The sequence below is a fragment of the Pinus tabuliformis genome, chromosome 1_2, assembly GCF_031772625.1.
Source record: "Pinus tabuliformis cultivar Carrire ecotype Pingquan chromosome 1_2, CPIR1, whole genome shotgun sequence".
NCBI lineage: Eukaryota > Viridiplantae > Streptophyta > Pinopsida > Pinales > Pinaceae > Pinus > Pinus tabuliformis.
Genome location: NC_142298.1, coordinates 219,638,723 through 219,658,924, shown reverse-complemented (window position 1 = coordinate 219,658,924; position 20,202 = coordinate 219,638,723).

The window sequence follows — 20,202 nt, the reverse complement described above, 5'->3', positions numbered from 1 at the left end:
GAGGTCCAATGTTTGAGGTCATTCCTATTGGATCTAAACCCTCTGCTTCTTCTAGTGCCTTATAACCTATAACTCATTCAAGTAAAGCATATACAACAGCAATAATAGAAAGCATGTTCATGATATAAGAATTAGGTCATATAAGCATGTAAGCAAATAAGCATTAACATAATATTTCATAAGCAAATCATAACATAGATTATTGCATTAAGATCAAAAACTTTAGGAAAACGATAGTGCCTCTTTATTGATGTAAACTAATGAAAGTATGAAAGAAATACAACCTGAGTCGTCTGCCAGCTCCAAGCGAAATTGTCCTCTAGATCCGTCCTACCCAGGCCTCAACAATCCTCCTCCATAGGTATACATAGGGATAGCATAATGGGATGAAGCACGTGTCAAGAAGGAAATAGAGGTTTCTTATGAGTTGGGAGTGAAAAAGGCACATTGATTTATTTAGACCCGATTAGGGATGTAATCAACTATAATATCATTATCTAATCTTTTCTCCTCGCTTAGGCCTTCTCATGGAGGTCTATTTATACTTCTCAAAATTAGTTTTTTCAGTTGGCAAACATTTCCGCCACAGGCTACAGGAGGTGAGTAACTGGTAAAACCCATAAAATCTGCCCGAATTTAATGAGATTATATTTTTTTAATGTTTTAACACATATACGCGGGTTGGGTATAGACTGACCTGCATGTACACGCTCTTTATACGAGGAAAAACAATGTATGGGATTTAAAACATTGTTTTTTAGAATTTGGACCAAGTCTGAAAGGGAAGGGTTTCCCTAGGCCATAACATAGAGAATCAAATATACCAAGGGTGGTAAATGGTGCTCTTTGTTATGGCCTAGGGCAACCCTTCCCTTTCAGACTTGGTCCAAATTCTAAAAAATAATGTTTTAAATACCATACCTTGTTTTTCCCTGTATAAAGAGCGTGTACACGAGGGTTAGACTATACCCAACCTGCTCATATGTGTTAAAACATTAAAAATATATATAATCTCCTTAAATTTAGGTGGTGTTTACGGGTTTTACGTTTTACTCACCTGCTGTAGACCGTGGCCCAACTATTTCCCAACTAAAAAACTAATTTAGAAAAGTATAAGTAGACCTCCATGGGAAGGCCTATGGGAGGAGAAAAGATTAGATATTGGTATTGTATTTGATTACATCCCTGATCAGGTCTGAAGAAATATATGTGTCTTCTGCACTGCCAAGTCATAGGAAACCTCTATTTCCTTCTTGAGATGTCCTCATCCATTTATGACATCCTTGTGTATACCTATGGAGGAGGATTGTTGGGGCTTGGGCAGGAGGGATCTGGAGGAAGTTTTTCTTGGAGCTGGCAGACGACTCAGGTTGTATTTCCTTTGTACTTTCTTTAGTTTACATCAGTAAAGAGGCACTACCTTGTTCCTAAAGTTTATGATCTTAATGCATTAATCTATGTTATTCTTTTCTTATGAAATCTTATGTTAATTCTTTTTTTCTTACATGCTTATATGATCTAACACCTATATCATGAATGTTCTTTCTATTATTGCTATTTTATATGCTTTTCTTGAATGAGTTGAAGGTTCTAAGGCATTGGAAGAAGCAGAGGGTTTAGACCCTACGGGAATGACCTCAAACATAAGACCTCTGGGTAATACCTCTTCTTCCTACTTCAATAGCTTAAGTATTAGGACTGTCTGACTGCATGTCTCTTTATGTTGTATGCCTTATGCTCTATTGGGGTTCTCAACCCAAGACCCTAGGATGATTTTAATCATACACTAGGGTTTTTGAAAACACACTTAATAAAGCCATGATAAAGCAGGGTCTATGTTAGTGATTTGATCTGAAATGTTTATGTGCACCTTGAATTCAATGTTGGATCATGATCATGATACCTGAAATGACTTATCATTGAATGATCTAATATTGGTTGGGCTAGATCTGATTATGTACAACTATTTTATTCTTTAAATGGCATGATCTAGGTTTGTCTAAAATTCGGAATTGCAACAAAGTTATGAGGCAATACTTGCAGATTTGTACAGTAGTTTATCTTAGTAAAAGTGTGTGTACATGTAGGTTCTACTCTTCCAAGTAGCCTATACAAAAGAAAATCCATTTTCTTTAGATATGACTAATCCATCTGATCATTTCTGTTGTTTTACTATTCTCTGTCAAATGAATTCTTCTTATATCTGAATGTAAAATGGAGTGAATAAGTAGTTTGGTATCAGATTAATTTATTGGATAAGTTATAAGGGTGATCTCTGCTACTACCTGTGTAAAGTTCTGTAAATAAACAGTAGATGGTTGACATACTACTAGTTGGTACAAACTTGATTTAGAAATTTTATGTTTTAGTAGTTTTGGAGGTATACTCAGTTTTGATTACAAGAAGTAAACGTATACACGCAAGTTGGGTTCAGTAAAGTCATGTATACACTCTGATGCATGATTTTTGAGGTTGTAGCTGGTTTTGAATGATGATGCAGTTTTTTGGGTTCAGCCCAGTGTTCTGGTGATAGTGATCTGATTGTTCAGATTAACTGATTGTTGGATGATGTAGTTTAAGTTTAAAAGTTTTTGATGGGTCTATTATGAAAATTTGATGAAATGAGGCCTTCATTTATATTGTTGTGTACCAAGAACATCCAGTCTAAAAATTTATGAAACGTGGTCCCTAGAGGAAGAGAGAATGTCATAGCCTTCTGTAGGCTTATGCCTACATACTAGTAATCACATTGGCTAGTACAAGAGTTAGTGGGTTGCAGCTCCCTTCCAGTAGAAGTTGGAAAATGAGAGAAGGTTATAGCCTTCTACAGGTGCGTGCCTGCATACTAGTATGAGTCTGCACCAATACAAGATTGTAAATAGATTTTCTTATTATTAAAAGAAGACATAGATGATAACAGCAGGTGGTTTTCGCCCACATTGGGTTTCCACCTTAAATATTGGTGTTCATGTGTGTTGCTTATGTGTGATGGTTTATTATGTTTTTACCGGTCTGCTCAATAAGTTACTGATGCACTGGTTAAAGATCAACACATGATAAATTGTCTAAATCACAAGTTTTCTGGGTGTACATTTGTTTCTCTAATCATAGTTGCCTGTACATGCTAGTTAACTTCATAGAAGTATCATATATAAATATGTTGAGAAAAGAAAAATTATTGATCAGATAATACTCATTCACCCCCCTCTCAGTATTATTTCCAACAATTGGTATCGGAACAGGTCCTTCTGAAGAATCTTGATCGCTTGAAGGAAGACCTTTCAAGATTAATAATAACGAAGGCATGGGATCCATCAGACCACCAATATTTAATGGGAGAAACTTGGCATATTGGAAAATAAGAACCAAAGCCTATCTACAATTACTTGGAGCAAATGTTTGGAAAATTGTAGGAGGATATCAATTTCCTGCAGCAATTCCTACAGACTCTGTTGGTAAGAAGTTATATGAAACTAATGCCAAGCTGTCAATACATTATTTGGAAGTCTCTCAGAATCAGAATTTGTCAAAGTCATGTGGCTCAATATAGCCAAAGAAATATGGGACAAAATGATTCAAAGCTACAAAGGAGACTCTCAGGTAAAACATGCTAAGCAGGGAAAATTTTAAGAACCCCCCCTAAATTTATAAATATAATAAATGGGCGAATCTCCATGGTATATAGGAAAAATGGAAGGCGATTTTATCAATAATATAATATGTATATATAATTTTTTGGCGAATCTCTCACCAGGCATGGCGAATATTTTACTCAATTATAAAATCTTGTAAGATCTTGGCGAGTCTTTCACTAAATAATAAAACTTTGTAAAGTCCTAGTGAATCTTAGCATAGGCTACATGCTGGTTTAATTCCCCCATTTAAATAGGCTACATTCCAGGTGAATACCATGGGTCAATACCATGTGCCATTTTGGTAAATACCATGGGTCAATACCATGTGCCATTTTTATTTTTATTAATTCTAATATTAGGGTTAATAATGGTTTTTTGCATGGTATTAATAACAATCTAGTCCATGGTATTTGTCCCATAGTATTTTGGCCATAGGTTTCACCTAAATATAACCCATTTTTTTAGTGTTCGTAAATATAAGGTGACTTATGGAGTAAATATAAAAAAATGTTTTATTTGTTTACCATACCTCTCGTTTATTTATATTTTTATTAATTTACCATACCTCTTTTACAAATATGGTATTTGGCCCATAGGATTCACTTAAATAAAACTCTTTCTTGAGCCTTCATAAATAGAATGAGGGTTATGGACTAAATACAAAAAGAGGTTTTATTTATTTACGATACATCTAGTTTATTTATATTTTTATTTATTTACCATACCTCCACTTTACTTATATTTTTATTTGTTTACACCCTTACATGTATATAAGGTGACTTATGGAGTAAATATAAAAAATGTTTTATTTATTTACCATACCTCTCATTTATTTATATTTTTATTAATTTACCATACCTATTTTATAAATATGGTATTTGGCCCATAGGATTCACTTAAATAAAACCTATTCTTGAAAATGGGCGAATGGATTCACTTAAATGAAACCTATTCTTGAAAATGGGCGAATGGAAGGTTGTAAGTCCTAATTTCAAGGGCTAAATTTACCTTTTTTACCCTCTCCCTTAAAATAAGGTGGGCTATTTGAGGTGATTTGTAAAAATGTACTATGATACAAAATATTCGTCCACTAAAAATTTAAAACCCCTTAATTTCGCCAAAGGGCGAACATTCGCCCCTAAAATTATCCTTGGTGCTAAGCTTCAAACTCTCAGAATTTAGTATGAAACTCTTAAGATGCATAGTGATGAAAGTGTTTCTAGTTACTTCTTACAAATAGATGAGATTGTTAATTGTATGAAGAATTTGGGTGAAGAGATAAAGGAAGTTACATTAGTGGAGAAAATTTTGAGATCTTTGTCTTATAAATTTGAGTCAAAAGTGTCTGCAATAGAGGAAAAACAAGATCTTTAAACTATTGCAATGACTCAACTCCATGGAATCCTAACTACCTTTGAAATAAGAAAAGGAGGTCCATCAGATATGAGAGAAGCGGCTTTTAAAGCATCAGAAAGGGGAAAAGAAAAGGAGGATCATAATGAATGATGACACATTTCAGAAGAAGAGGATGAGGTAAATTTTGTCAAGAAGCTTCAATGGGGTTCCAAAATATTCAGAGGTAAGCTACCTTTCAAATTCTTTGCTTGTGGTAGAGTCAGCCACTATGCTACCAAATGTCCTCATAAAGAAAAATATGAAAATGGAAAGGAATATGCTAAAGGAAATAGAAAATAGGTTGTGAATAAAAGGAGTTACTATACACATGAAGATAGTGAAGGTTTATCTAATAGTGATGACGATGAAACTAAACATAATTATAGACTACTCATGGCCTATGACAATGATGATTTTTTGGATGCATTAGAAGAGGAATATTTTCTAGAAGAAATCACTAAACTCAAAATCTGTTTAGAAGAAAAGAATTTGATCATAGATACTTTGACACACCAACTCGCTGAAAGAGAAAAACACAATGAAAATCTAGAATGTGAAATTGTGGGTCTAAGAAAAGATCTTGAGAAAACAAAATCTCTCAATCTTAGATTTTCTAAAGGATCAAAAACTTTAAATGAAAATATCAAAGTTTAGCATTATCCTATGATAAAGACAGGTCTTGGATACACTAAAGAATCATCTCAATTAAAGAAGCCATCAACCTCCACCAGAACCTACCTTGATGTAGCAAAGACCAGTGAACAGTATGTTAATCGTCAAGAAAGTGTTAAAATTACTCATTAGGTAAATCGTACTGAATTTACTCCAAGGATGAATATTAATAGAAGTTGCCGCCAATAGGTAAACAATGACAAAAGATTCTATAATCGCATAAAATTATTTAATGGGTAGTGTTTTTTATGTCATAACTTTAGGCACAAGGCTGCTCAATGTGTTGCTTACAAAACCATCATGACTAGTGAAGCACAAAATCAAAGGGATGTAACAGGAATCAACAAAATTTATTATAATAACTTTTCTCCTATTGAAAATGAAATAGAATGCTCGATTTGTAACAAATCTGGTCATGAAGAATCTGAATGCAGGAGAAAATTTCAGCCAACACTTCAAAATGAGCAAACACCATTAAATCCCAAGATATGGAGAAGGAAGGAACCTCAATCAGAAAGATGTGGTATATCTTTGTATACAAAAGGACAAGAAAATTAGTGGTACATTGATAGTGGATGCTCCAAACACATGATAAGTGATAAAGAGAAACTTCATTCATATAATGCTTTAGAAAAGGAAAAGAATGTCTCTTTTGGAAATGACACTCCAGTTTTCATTAAAGGTAAAGGATATGTTTTCTTGAAAGAAAAGGTTAAAGCTGGAAATGTCATGTGTGTAGATAGTTTAAAGCATAACCTATTGAATGTTAGTCAAATGTGTGATCAAGGAACTGAAGTGTTGTTTCGATCAAACGGATGTGTCATTCGTGAGCTTGATATAGGAAAAACTGAGATCAAAGGTACAAGAACTCCAAACAACTTATACATACTCAAAGGAGGACAACAACAATGCTATCTGAGAAAAACAGATGAAAACTGGTTGTGGCATAGAGGATTGGGACATCTAAGCTTTTCTCAAATAAGAAAAGCATGCAGGCTCAAGGCAATTCATGATCTTCTAGATATCAGAATCCCATAAAATACCATATGCAAACCATGTCACATCGGTAAGAAAACCAGAGTTCACTTCATCGAAAAGGAAGGGTTAGCAAGTAAGCCTCTTGAACTCATCCATATTGATTTATGTGGACCAACAAGGAAAAATTCTCCTCTAGGAGAAGAATACTTTATTTTGTTTATTGATGATTTTTCCATGATGTGTTGGATAGGTCTTCTAAAGCATAAAGATGAAGCATTTGAAAAGTTTAAAGCCTTCAAAGCCTTAGTAGAAAATGAATTAAATCGAAAAATCAAATGTCTCAGATCTGATTGAGGGGGAGAATTCATATCAGATAAATTCATTGACTTTTTTGAACAACATGGAATAAAAAGGTAATTTTCCATTGCAAGAACTCCTCAGCAAAATGGTGGGGTATAAAGGATGAATAGAAAAATTCAACAAATGTCTCAGGCTATGCTAGATGAATCTGGAACTCCTGTAACCTTCTCGGGTTAAGCTGCATTTCCTGTCATGACTATTCTCAAGAAAGTGAATGTTCGGGTAAATAGCAATCAAACTCCATATGAACTTTAATATGGTAAGCCTCTTACTGTAAAACACTTTATAGTTTTTGGAAGAGAATGTTTTATCAAAAGGACTCATGAAGAACTTGGTAAGTTTGAACCTAGAGTAGAACAAGGTATTATTCTTGGTTATTCATCCAGAAGTAAAGGATACGAATGTTATAGTAAAAGATTTTGGAAAAATGTTGAAAGCATTGATGTTGTAGTTGATGAAGCATGCAAAAGTCTAGAACATATGAAATCAACAGAGGAACATGACAGTGAGGAAGATGGGGAATGCTTTCATACATCAAATCAAAATGATATTGAAGAAGAAACCAATGAACAACCAGAAGAAGATACAACATATAGGGAAAAGACTCCATCTAGGCATGTTTAGAATATTCATCCAGAATCTCAAATTATAGGAGAAAAATGATTTGGAGTACAGACAAGAAGAACTCTTATAGGGACCTCAAGTTATCTAGCATTACTATCCTCCACAGAACCTTAGAATTTAAAAGAAGCATGAAAAGATGAATGTTGGGTCAAGGCCATGAATGAGGAATTAGACCAAATTGAAAATAATGATATTTGGGAATTAATTCCTAGACCTCACGATAAAAATGTTATAGGAACAAAATGGATATTTAAGAATAAGATGAATGAAAATGGAGAAGTTATTAGAAACAAGGCAAGACTTGTTTGCAAAGGGTATGCTCAACAAGAAGGTATAGATTTTGAAGAAACCTTTGCACCTATTGCCAAAATTGAAGCTATAAGGATGTTTCATGCCCTTTCTAGTTTTCGAAAATTCGATGTATATCAAATGGATGTAAAATCAGCTTTCCTTAATGGAGATTTAGAAGAAGAAGTGTATATTGAACAACCAGAAGGATTCATTCTTGGAAATGATGCACAACTCATATGCAAGCTCAAAAGAGCTCTCTTGTTGGGTATACGACCAAAGTCCCACATTGACTAGAAGTGGGAAGGATCATGGGTATAAAAGGATGGACAAATATCTCCATTGGTATGAGGCCTTTTGGGGTAAAGCCCAAAAACAAATCCATGAGGGCTTAGGCCCAAAGTGGACAATATCATACCAAATTGTTAATTAAACTTGACTTGGGATAGAGTCAAAGCAGGTTAAATAGTGATGGTTTTGGGGCACATGGTATTATGCACCCATGGTATTCTGCCTGTGGTATTATATGTAATGGAGCCTATAAAAGGTTGGAAGGACTTGATTGTAATGCAAGGCCTGGAGGTGAGCGGTGAAGGCTCACTTGGCCGGATTGGCCAGGGTTTTGGCCAAGGATAATGAAATTTCATTATGATTGGGTTTTTCCCAGATAAACATGTGTGTTTATGGTTTTTGCTGGTTATTTTTATATTTGTTTCTCTCAGTAATTCTCGGTAATTAATTTGTGTTCTTGGGTAAATTTCTTAACAATTGGTATGAGAGCCTAGTGAACATAAAAAAGATTGATGCATAGTTTGTTCGCAAATCTAATCTAAATGCAGCCAAAACAAGGTTCTACAAAGGAAGATAGCGGAAGGTCGTGTGGACTGTTCTGGAGGAGCCCAAGGTCAATATAGATCCGCGGTTGCAGTGGCAACGTTGATCGGAGGAGGCACGGTATTGATCTCAGGAGGAACGACGTTCTCGCGGGAGGCGGAGTATGCGTTGCTGTAGAGGCAGCGTTCGACCTGTGGTGGATCACGGGAGTGTGAGCATCATAGGATCGTGGCAAATCTGCTGTGGAAAGATAGTGATTTGATTAGATCTGTCACATATGATGTTTGAAGATGTAGATTCAGTGGTTGCGGGCTTCCATAAAGTCAGATCTGGTGTGGATCTCAATATCGACTACCGAGAGTCTGGCATGAGATGTCGATAACGCATCGGAGGCAGGTTAGGTCTGAGGTATGGGGCTTCGGTGACGAGATACTCGCAGGTCGTTGAAGCTGTTTACAGGTTTGAATATCCAAGAGAGATCCTGTTTCTTGTCTCCTTTCCGTGGTTTTCCTGATCCTTCCGAATGCAAGCTAATTCGAACATTGTGGAGAGCGGCGCCCAGGGCCTGGGTAAGAGCTAATTGAATTTAGATTTGGTATGAATATGGATCAATGATGTGGTCAGGGCCTGCGTTAAAGGACTGAGACGGGCCATCGGGCTTCCGATCTGATCAATTGGTATCTGATCAATTGGTATTGGTATCAATTGGATTTCTGCATGCCTAATCGTGGCAACATGGAATTATGGAGGTTGTGATTTATCTGAAGAAGCTGGTTCAGGATGCAATCAATCTCCAAGATGAATGATTTGTCAAATCTAGGAAGCGATCGGCATGCTGGTCGTGCCTTTAATGGATTCTAACTATTAGTGCTCTTGCGATGTTCTGGATTGAAGGCCGATGTATTATGCTACTGATTCCAAGAAGGCAGATTCGGAGAGATCCAAGGATCGATCTTCGGTGGGTAGTTTTACTGAAGCAGCTCCAGATGGTGCCAAGACAGTGGCCTGGTGCTCACTGGCTAAGCATCAACGGATCAAAACTGTCTGTGAAATCGACAAGAGCGAGGGAATTCAGAGCGACCGGATAGGATGACGGGATCAGTTATCGAACCGTCACCTGTTGGGAGAGGATGGATCAAAATCACAACAGCAATAAACAAAAAAAAAAAAAATTAATGAAGTGAAAATTATTGCATATAAATGGGCATACTCCTATAAGACCTAGTAATGCATGTGTACCCCTTGGTGATCATCGGTAAAGTCTGGGTTAGACCTAGGTGATAGGGGGGATGTCAGGTTAACAATACCCCGAGTAAAAACTTTGAGGGGGGTAAGAGCTAGAGTGAGCGGGGTTGTCTCACTTAGCAGGATTGGTTGGAGTTAGTCAAGGAACCCCAAGTCAAGTTTAAGGGGGGAATTGTTAGGTAAACTTGACTCGGGATAGAGTCAAAGCAGGTTAAACAGTGATGGCTTTGGGGCACATGGTATTATGCACCCACGGTATTCTGCCTGTGGTATTATATGTAATGGAGCCTATAAAAGGCTGGAAGGACTTCATTGTAATGCAAGGCCTGGAGGTGAGCGGTGAAGGCTCACTTGGTCGGATTGCCCAGGGTTTTGGCCAAGGATAATGAGATTTCATTATGATTAGGTTTTTCCCCGAATTTGGGGTTTTCCCGGATAAACATGTGTGCTTATGTGTTTATGGTTTTTGCTGGTTATTTTTATATTTGTTTCTCTCAGTAATTCTCGGTAATTAATTTGTGTTCTTGGGTAAATTTATTAACATCTCTATGGTCTGAGATAGGCTCCAAGGGCTGGGTATTACCACCTTGACAAATATCTACAACAACAAGGTTTAACAAAAGGTTCTACAGATAGCAATTTATACACAAAGATTGAAAATGATAAACTACTAATTATTGTTGTTTATGTTGATGATATCATATTTGGTAGTAATGAAGAATCCATGAGTCATAAGTTTTCTTCAGTAATGCAGCAAGAATTTGAAATGTCCTTACTTGGTGAACTTACTTATTTTCTTGCTCTATAAGTAAATCAAACAAAATATGGTATCTCTCTTTCACAAACCAAATATCTCAAGTAGATCTTGAAGAAGTATGGGATGGAAGATTCTAAACTAGTATGTACTCCAGTGGTAACAAGATGTAGTCTCAGCTCTAATGATGAATCACCAGCAGTAAACCAACCAAATTACAGATCTATGTTTGGAAGTCTTCTTTATCTAACAGCTACTAGACCTGACATCATGCATGCAATAGGAATTAATGGAAGGTTCCAAGAAAATCCAAAGGAATCACGTCTCCAGGCAGTCAAAAGAATCTTCAAATATCTTCAAGGAACTCAAGACTTTAGACTATGGTATCATAAAGATACTGACCTTACTCTTCTTGCATATACAGATGCAGATTTGGTAGGAAGTGTTGATGATCGAAAGAGTACTAGTGGAGGTGCATTCTATATGGGTTCTCAGTTAGTTTCTTGGTTCAGAAAGAAACAAAGTTCCGTTGCTTTATCTACAGCTGAATCAGAATATGTGGCTACTACATCATGATAGACACAACTACTTTGGATGATGCAAACATTGCAAGACATTCAGATCACATGTACTCCACCCATCTCCATTCTCTGTGATAATACACGTGCCATTAGTATTTCAAAAATCTAGTCATGCACTCCAAGACCAAGAACATACCCATTAAGTACCATTTTCTACAAGAAAAAGTGCTTGAACAGAAAGTTAAATTTGAGTATGTTCCCTCCAAAGAATAGGTTGCTGATATATTCACTAAATCGCTTCCCAAAGAAACATTTGAATACTCAGACAAAATTTGGGAGTAGTTTCTGCATCATCCCATTGTTAAGTCCAGTTTTTCAGAGGAAGGTTATTATACACAAGTTTCATGAAGTATGGTCGCATATACATGCTGGTTTTTGTGGTTGAAGGGGTGTATATGTTTTTCTGACAGATAAACAGTGAGCCAGACTCTGATATGGGTGCTCTGTCTAATATTGATGATTACAGTCTGACGATATGCTTTGTTCATTGATTTTTATTTGGCTGACAAAGATGCTTTGACAAATGACTTGTTGACAATGCACATGTAGCACAAGTTTAGGGGGAGCATTAGCCTTCACACACATTCAACATTGTTGGCATCATGGTCATTGGGTTCAGCTATGGCTTCAGATACTTATATCATTTGGTGCATAAGTCATGTAAAGATGTAGGACGTGATATGACTTCTTCTCTCATGATCTATATTTCAATGAATCCTATTGGAAATATGATGTAATTTTTTATCCCCACTTTGCACAGGATGGATGATGTAATAATTGTTGTATTTCTATCATGTATAAACAATTGTTATATCCCCACTTGGTTGGGTGGATAATTCAAATGTGGTGTACCCCCTCTTGGTTGGGTGATTGATGTATGTATGAGTCTTTGGTCATAAGGAGGTCATACTCACTTAGTTGAGTTATAGAGTCATGTTATTCTCTTAAGTCATATCTTTGCAGACTTGACATGTACTCAGGGGGAGTTGGATAGCATCATGCATATCAAAGGAAGAGAGTAGCTTGGTCCACCTGTTAGCCTCCTATACCAATAGGTTTTCATTTTTCATGATTGACAGTGGAAGTGCCAAAAATGCTCATCTTCCGTGGTACTAAGGTTCCATTTTTTTTAAAGAAATAGACAGTTAAAAAATGTAAAGACGTATGCCTTAAAAGAATAATCAAAAGGCAAGAAAATGAACTAGTCAAAAGAAAAAATAAATGAAATGAACCCCAAATAAAGACCATGAAAGTGGCTAAATCAAATTGCCACTGCTATTTTTGAGGCATGGTCCAACAGTTCAAGCTGGGCCATACCATGTTTTAAATTGCCTGTTCTAGACTAGAGAGAAAGTACTTGCTCAAACAGTTCAAGCTTGGCAGATGACTAGTTGGATAGAGAAAGGAAGGAGCCCAACTGCTTAATCTGGGCCCTTGGAAGACATAAGGGTAGACTTAGATAGGAGGGCAGCAAAAAGAAAAGAGGATTATCAAGGTTTGCAAGGCTAAGTGCACCCATCCAAAAGAAGAAAAAATGTTAGGCATGTTAAGTAGGGTAGGCAGGTGGAGGTTGCAGAAAACAAGATCTAAACACATGATATATGAAAAATCATATCTGATCTCACCAATAAGAGAAGGCCAAGAGAAATGACCTATATGGCAAACTACCTAACCATCTCTAACTTCCCTCATTCCCTTCAAAAGTTTCTTTACTAACATCCCCTTGGGGACTGTAGGATCTACCTAAACAGTCCTCCTTACATTTCTCATTTGTGACATTCATGTCAATTTGAGACCTTATTCTCTGAAAAGAAGCCACATTTCTTGTGTAAAATCATTCCTCACTCTCATCTGCTTCTAAATCTAAGTTTACTCACTAAATTTAGTTCTCTATTCCTCATTTTCAATCTTTCACATCCCCAAATCACACTGACTTCTAACCCGATTATCTAACTCCCTAAGTGCTTCCCCTCCCCCTACTATTATAGCATTTTATGCAAAAAACCCAAACAAATATGTAAATATTCCCCCCCTTAGCATTATAGCTAAGTAGCATTGTCATGGGAGACTCCAGTCCATCTGGGACTATAGTCAACCCTTACCTTGGAATTAATCTAACCCATGGTTAAGATTAATAACCTATAACTGAACCCTTACCCACCATTCACCCAAAAAACCTTTGAAAATTCACCCCCGCGGTCAAAACCCAATGTTTAATTAAGCCCCATCACATTAACCTTATCCATTTCAAACCCATAAAACCCACCATAGCCAAAGTTTTTAACCCGCACCATTTAATATTAATTAAATATCGGGCTGGTCCCGCCGCAAACTTACACACCGTATCGGAGCGCCCGCCAACTGTTGATCTCCCACCGCGCCTGATCCAATGGTGGGCGGGTAATCTTAGCCGTGGATGTGCCATTGTTTAGCATCCGGGGAGCGGGCGGTTTTGCTCCCGTACACAGGACACGCGTAATCCACTGGGGTTGTTCGGAGCCCTCCCCCCAATACCACCTTACCCCCAAAGGCGGTGCGGGGAAACTGGAAACCACCTCCCCCAATCCGCCACCCCCGTTACGTCATCCCCTCATCACGGTGATGTCACTCCCGAGTGTCCCGCCACTGTGCCACGTCGCCCTCCACGCTGTTTTGCCACCTCCGCATGCCTCCACCGTGTCCCGCCATGCTGTCATCCCAGTCAGCGTCCACGTCAGCATCCGTACCCGGGGCCCGCTGATGACATCATGCTGACGTCATCGCGGGAAAGTGCCAAAAAGCCATATGCGCCAAATTTATCGTTAAAAACGCAAAAATGGACCGTTTTTGGTCATTTTCATTGCAAAGTTGAGAGCGCTGTTCGGCTCGTTTATGACAAAATTGCCTCCATATTTCAAATTCAAACAATTTGGATGCCGCCACCTGCAAAATTCAACTACATTCTTCGCCCGTGGATCAACCCGACAGCTCTCGGCACTAATTATCCAGGTATTTTGCCAAAACCATCCATTTGCCGTGTTCTTCCCATTCTCTGCAAGATTGCCACTGATATTGCCTAAAAGAGGTCCTAAATTAAGAATGTTCACCTGTTATTGATTAGCCTAGAAGGTTCTAAGGCACCCTCTGTTCAAAATTCACTATTACACAGTCGTTCTCGGGCTTAAGTTTCGATTTACCCCCCCCCCCCCCCCAACTACCCGGCATTGTTCCCTTTTGCCGAGCATATAATTCAAAAAGGACTTCATTACACCAGGTTGTAATCCTACTTTCCTCTGCAATTTGCCCTCACTGTCCATAATTCCTATGAATTCAACAGCTCCATCTGCATTTAGTCTACCACCTTACTTCTAAAAGGCTTACAAGCTATCATATTCAAGCTGTTACACCAAGAAGCTGCACTCTATAGTCAAGCACCTGAAAGCTTTCCAATGGCTACACCATCAGCTCTCAGTGTTGCTCCTATGAATCCACCAAACAAGGAGCTTGAGGCCATGCCTCTTGCTGACAGAGATTACCTCATCCAAGACCTTGTGGCTGACAGGAACCATTTACAGACCTTTCTCCAATTGAGAGACAGCTATTTGAGCAACAATGACACAAATGGGATATGAGAGTCCAATCTGCCTTACTATTTCCTTCCATCAGTTAATATTTTTCCAGAAATCATCCGCTTATGTGCTGAGAATTATGATCCAACTCAGAGAACTATCAAGTCTCCATCTGGGAGCATACTCTTCCACATTAATCCTGACTCCATCAACCAAATGCTCAACTTCAAGCAAACTCAGCTATTGTTTCCCTTCTCCATGAACTATTTACTGGATGCAGGCGCTAAATTTTCCACTGCTGACATTGAGAAGGTCACCAAGATATTCATAAGAGCTGACCGCCAGCCTACAGGGACACCTCCTTTTTTGTATATTCATTTCACTGATGAAGGAAAACTCCTAGTTGACATGATCTCCTATGTGTTGGGCTACAAATCCAGTGAGCACATTGATGAGACAGTGCTGGTATTACTAGCTGCTTACAGTCCAGGCCAGCCTCCTGCTTACAAATATAACTTTGTCAAGTTTATAGCCAACAAAATACATGACCAGCTCTTGAAAGTTGATAGGGAGGGTGTATTCAAATATTCATCATATATCTACCACTTGTTCATGTATTATCAGTCCGAGGCTTTTCAATGCCATATCAAGAAGCTGGATTCTAGGGGAGAGAGGAGATCTGTTATCTTCTGGTCATCAGTTTTCCACCAAGTCCAAGGTTCACCATATTCTTACTGTGAATTTATTGACCAATTTGTCTACCCGGTCTCTTGCTTATTGATGAGATCCCCTCCTCCCAGACTGTCATTTGAAATCCAGAAAACTCTGCAGCTGTCCAAGAACTATAAAATAGGTGATTGGTACCTATACCAAAATCATACAGTCATCAGAATCTATGGCTGTGAGCTCTATTCATATAGGCTCCCAAGATATGTACCAATGAGAATGTTTGCCTTGGAATACTATAGGCAGCTTATTAACTCTGACCTCACCCACTTTCATAGTGCCAAGAAGAAAGCCCATCTCAAGTTCAAAGACCATATGGGCCCCTTTATCATGAATAAGAAAGAGGGTTGGCAAGAAGCTGATCAAATTCTCAAAGATAAGTACAAATTAAAGAGAAGCTTCTGGTGGGTCCCTTATGACCCCGAACGCTTCATCAGTGCTAGAAGAGTCAAATACAGGCTACTAGGGTATGAGCACTGTAGAATTCCACACATTGAGCAGTATGCCAACCAACAAGAATGGTTGCAAGGCACATTAGTTGAGGAACTAACTCAAGAAGAAATAATGGAAAGAAATGTCAAGGATTTAGAAAAAACTCTTGACTTAGATTCTGTGCAGCAGGTAACTTTCAAGCAGCCGCATCCAATTGGAGAAGGTACCTCCACTGCTGCAACCGCACCAGTCACCCAGGTGCTATCTACATCAACATCAGGTACAGAAAAAGGCAAGGGAATAATGGGTGCAGAAAAAGAAGTAGTGACGAAAAAGCCTGCCTGCTCAATTGGGCAGCAGCAAGAGCAAACTCCTCCACCACAAACTGAGCCACCAATAGTGCCTGCCTTGCAGACCCCTGCACATGAGGAAAGGGGCAAGAAACAGGACCGAGAAGAGTCCACACCTACTAGTGGATCCTTTCAGCAACCTGAAGCCAAAAGACAAAGGGTTGATTCCCCAGTCATAGAAGAAATCAGCGAGGAAATCCCTGAGAGCCCAAGGAAAGAAAGAGAAGGCAGCCAGCAGACAGCCACAAGCTCTTTTCAACAAGAGCAAGGAGTACAGCTTGGCATGGAGGTGTCCTCCTCCACTCAGCAGAGCAAGAAGCCATCCAGCACCAAGGCTTCCTTCAAAGAGATTAAGGCACAAAATGAGCTGTTAAGAGTGGAGGTATACAAACAATTTCTCAAGGCAACACCAACTAAACAAGAGAGGCTGATGTCAGTATATGATATCCAAGAGGAAAAGATAATCCTCAGCCATTTTAAACCCAAGGTACCGCAGCCTCACTCAGCTGCAGATTTTGTCAAGACAAAGATAGAAGTCATGGCAAAAGACATTCACCCCATGGATCAGATAGAGCTGCATAAACAAACGGGGGAAATGGTCTATGCCACACTGGTAGATAGGGCCACAATGGCCCATGAATTGAAGAATCTCTAAAGAACACCAACACCTAGCTAGACTTGGAAAGAATGTCCTCCACGGCCAAGGACAAGAGGATTAAAACACTGGAGGACATCATTGTGGACTTAGGACATGATCCTAAGGATCCTAAGGGTGTGAGGGCCCTTATGAAAAATAAAGAGGATGATATTGCTGCATTGAAGAAAACACTGAAATTACTTCCTACTGAGCACCCTCAAACAACAGAATTTTAAAAAGAAAAGGAATCTGAAGATCAACTGGACCTAATAATGCAGCTGAATCAAAGAGTGATCGATCTAGAGAAGGAGCTAGAAAGGGCACTCCTAGACAAACAGGGAGAATCAACCTCCAAACCTTCTCAAACTACCCCAAACACTGCCACAACTACAGAGGCAGCAACAACCCCTGCAACGACTATAGCAACAACAGATGAGGCAGCAGCAACAACAATAGCTCCTGAGTCCAGCTTAAACATGGAGGAATTGACAAAAGTTATTAAAGATTTGGAGCTTCAGGTGACAGAGATCAAACAAGCCAAAGAGAAATTGGCAGAGCTGGAAGCTAAGTATGACAAATCCAAGATGACAGTAGCAGAGTAGAGCAGAGAGATTAAGGCCCTCAAAGACAAAATAAAGGCCTTAGAAAAAGAACTGAAACTAGAAAATGCTCTGGCAGAAATAAAAAGGATTTTGTGGGCCCAGATTGACCACTCCCTTACCAGACAGTGGAAGTCAATAAAAAAAGTTCATGAACAGATGGAATTAATAGGGCAAGCACAAATTGAGAGCCAGAAAGCTAGAACAACACTAGGGAATAGGCATGAGCAGGAAAATAGGATGATACATTTCCTTAACAATCAGACCAAGGAAGAGCTGGCAGCCCTGAACATCATCAACAGAACAGATGTTGTCCTCACAGCTAAAAAGGTGCAGACCCTCAGGAATTTCGTACAAACTGTAGAGAGAAAATGTCATGAAATGCAAGCTGAGGTGGATGAATACAAGCTTAAAATGGGAGCACTGCAAGACAAGGGATTGCACAGCCTATTGACCAGCACGGGAATACTACTCCCCCATGAGCAATATGCTACGAGGATGACAAATTTTATTGAAAATCAAATCACAGCATCCGCCAGTACTCTTGCAGAAACAGGACCTCCATCAGGGCAGAGCCTCTATGATAAGCTTGAAAATCTATTCTATATTGAGCATGAAATTAATCACTTATTTGAGGTCCCTCTAAATTTTTACAGGTATACAGAGGCAGATGAAACCTTGATAAAGATACGAAGACACCAACTACCCAAGGAAGATTGGTGGCAGGCAATGCTGCAAATTTTTCCTCAGTAATCTTGGTTTGGTCTATCCTAGTCAGCTTCAGCTCAACCAAAGTCAAAAACAGAATCAGGACAGCATGCAAGGCGGCCAAAAAAGGGTGACTCAGCGTAAATACCATGACAACAAGCCAAGACAAAGGAAATGCGCAGATTTTTGGCAATACGGCTCCAACCGACTCAATGGGCCACAAAGTCAAAATTTTCTGACAATTTTGGACAGCTAATACACTAAGCAGTTATTAGAGCATTTATTCTCTCAGCTGCAATTCTCCAGGAGTTGGCACAATATTAATGTGCCATTAATTCATCAACAAGATATTTTGTATCTAAATTTTGTATATATACCTCCCCTTGCAACGTATTTTGGGTTGGTGATTTTCTCTCTGAGACAATATGTTGTATATTTTCAGATGATCTAATACAAAAGGCTGGAAAAGCTCGTTATCTCCTGAATGCTTGATGTCTCAATGATGCTCTGCATGTTGTTACAGAATTCCTGTGCTGTTTAATGGAACAATAAGTTTTCCTAAACTATGTTTTGTCTTCTTGTGTTTATTTAAATCATATGCATGTTTCACTAGTCTAAACGATAGAGAAAAAGAATAGTACAGGAAATGTTTGATTACACCCTATGCCCAATCTCTGTTGTTAAAAATGTTTTCTTCAGAATTAATCATGAACATGAATTCTTAATTTCTCATGTTTGTATTGGTTCTATAAATATGAATGTTATTCAGGAATTCTTCAATGCTCCTAAGTAATGTTCCCACTGTTCCCCATATCAGCTTACTGAAAGATCCTTAGTTGCCTTTCACGCCCTGATTCCATCACATCCAATTACAGATTTAAAGAATTGTTCCCTAGACACTTATCTGGCTCTGTAGCATCACTGTTGTTTCAACATAGACATATCAAGCAATTAAACATCAAAGACTCCATGCCCAATGGCCTAGATCACCCTGCAAAAATATACCTATTCTGACTGAAGTCATCATCCAGCAAACTCAAAACAAAACCTTGTGCATCATAGCTAGCCTAAAACATCATACAGACAAAGTTAAATCATAAAGAGAGAGCCCTCTCTGGTTACAGGTAAGCTAGGACCTGTGGCCCAAATATTGGTTAGTGGTTACCTCGGCCGTATTCCCTTAGGAGTCAAAGGGAACAACCTGAGTGTTAACATAATTGGCGACTCCACTGGGGACAGAATGAATTTTTCAACTGTTGTCTGCTTTAGATAGCGGTTCCAAAATTTGAGCAGTTCCTTAACAATTCTGAAAATATTCTTAAAAATACCAAAAACAAGTTCGGAAGCTAGCTCCTAAAAAGAGAACTAGGCATACCAGGTCAAATCTTGACCCAAATCCTCCACCTGTTTTCGATAATCCTAATTTGATTCCCAAGACTCTTAGGAACCAAAAGGAACCAGAAGAATTTGCTGATTCCAGCCCTGAGGCAATTCAGCAAAGTTATATACCAACCCTGCTAAACCATCGGTTCATCCTCATATAACCCAGTCTTCCCCCTCTTCCTCATCCACTTCCCAAAATATACTATTCACACCCCCACCCAATACACAAACTGCTATTGTTGTCCCTACTGTTCCAGTTGTTCCCCTTCTACCTGTTGTCCCATTGATCCCTGCAAATATGGTTAATCGATATGCTCCCCTTCACCTACCCAGTAATCCTCGGGCTATGCCTCAGGACTACCAAAGTAAGATCACCTATTTTGATGGAACCAATACATACACTGCCTTACAGCATGCCAAGAAAATGCAAGATTACTTTAAAAACTATGAAAT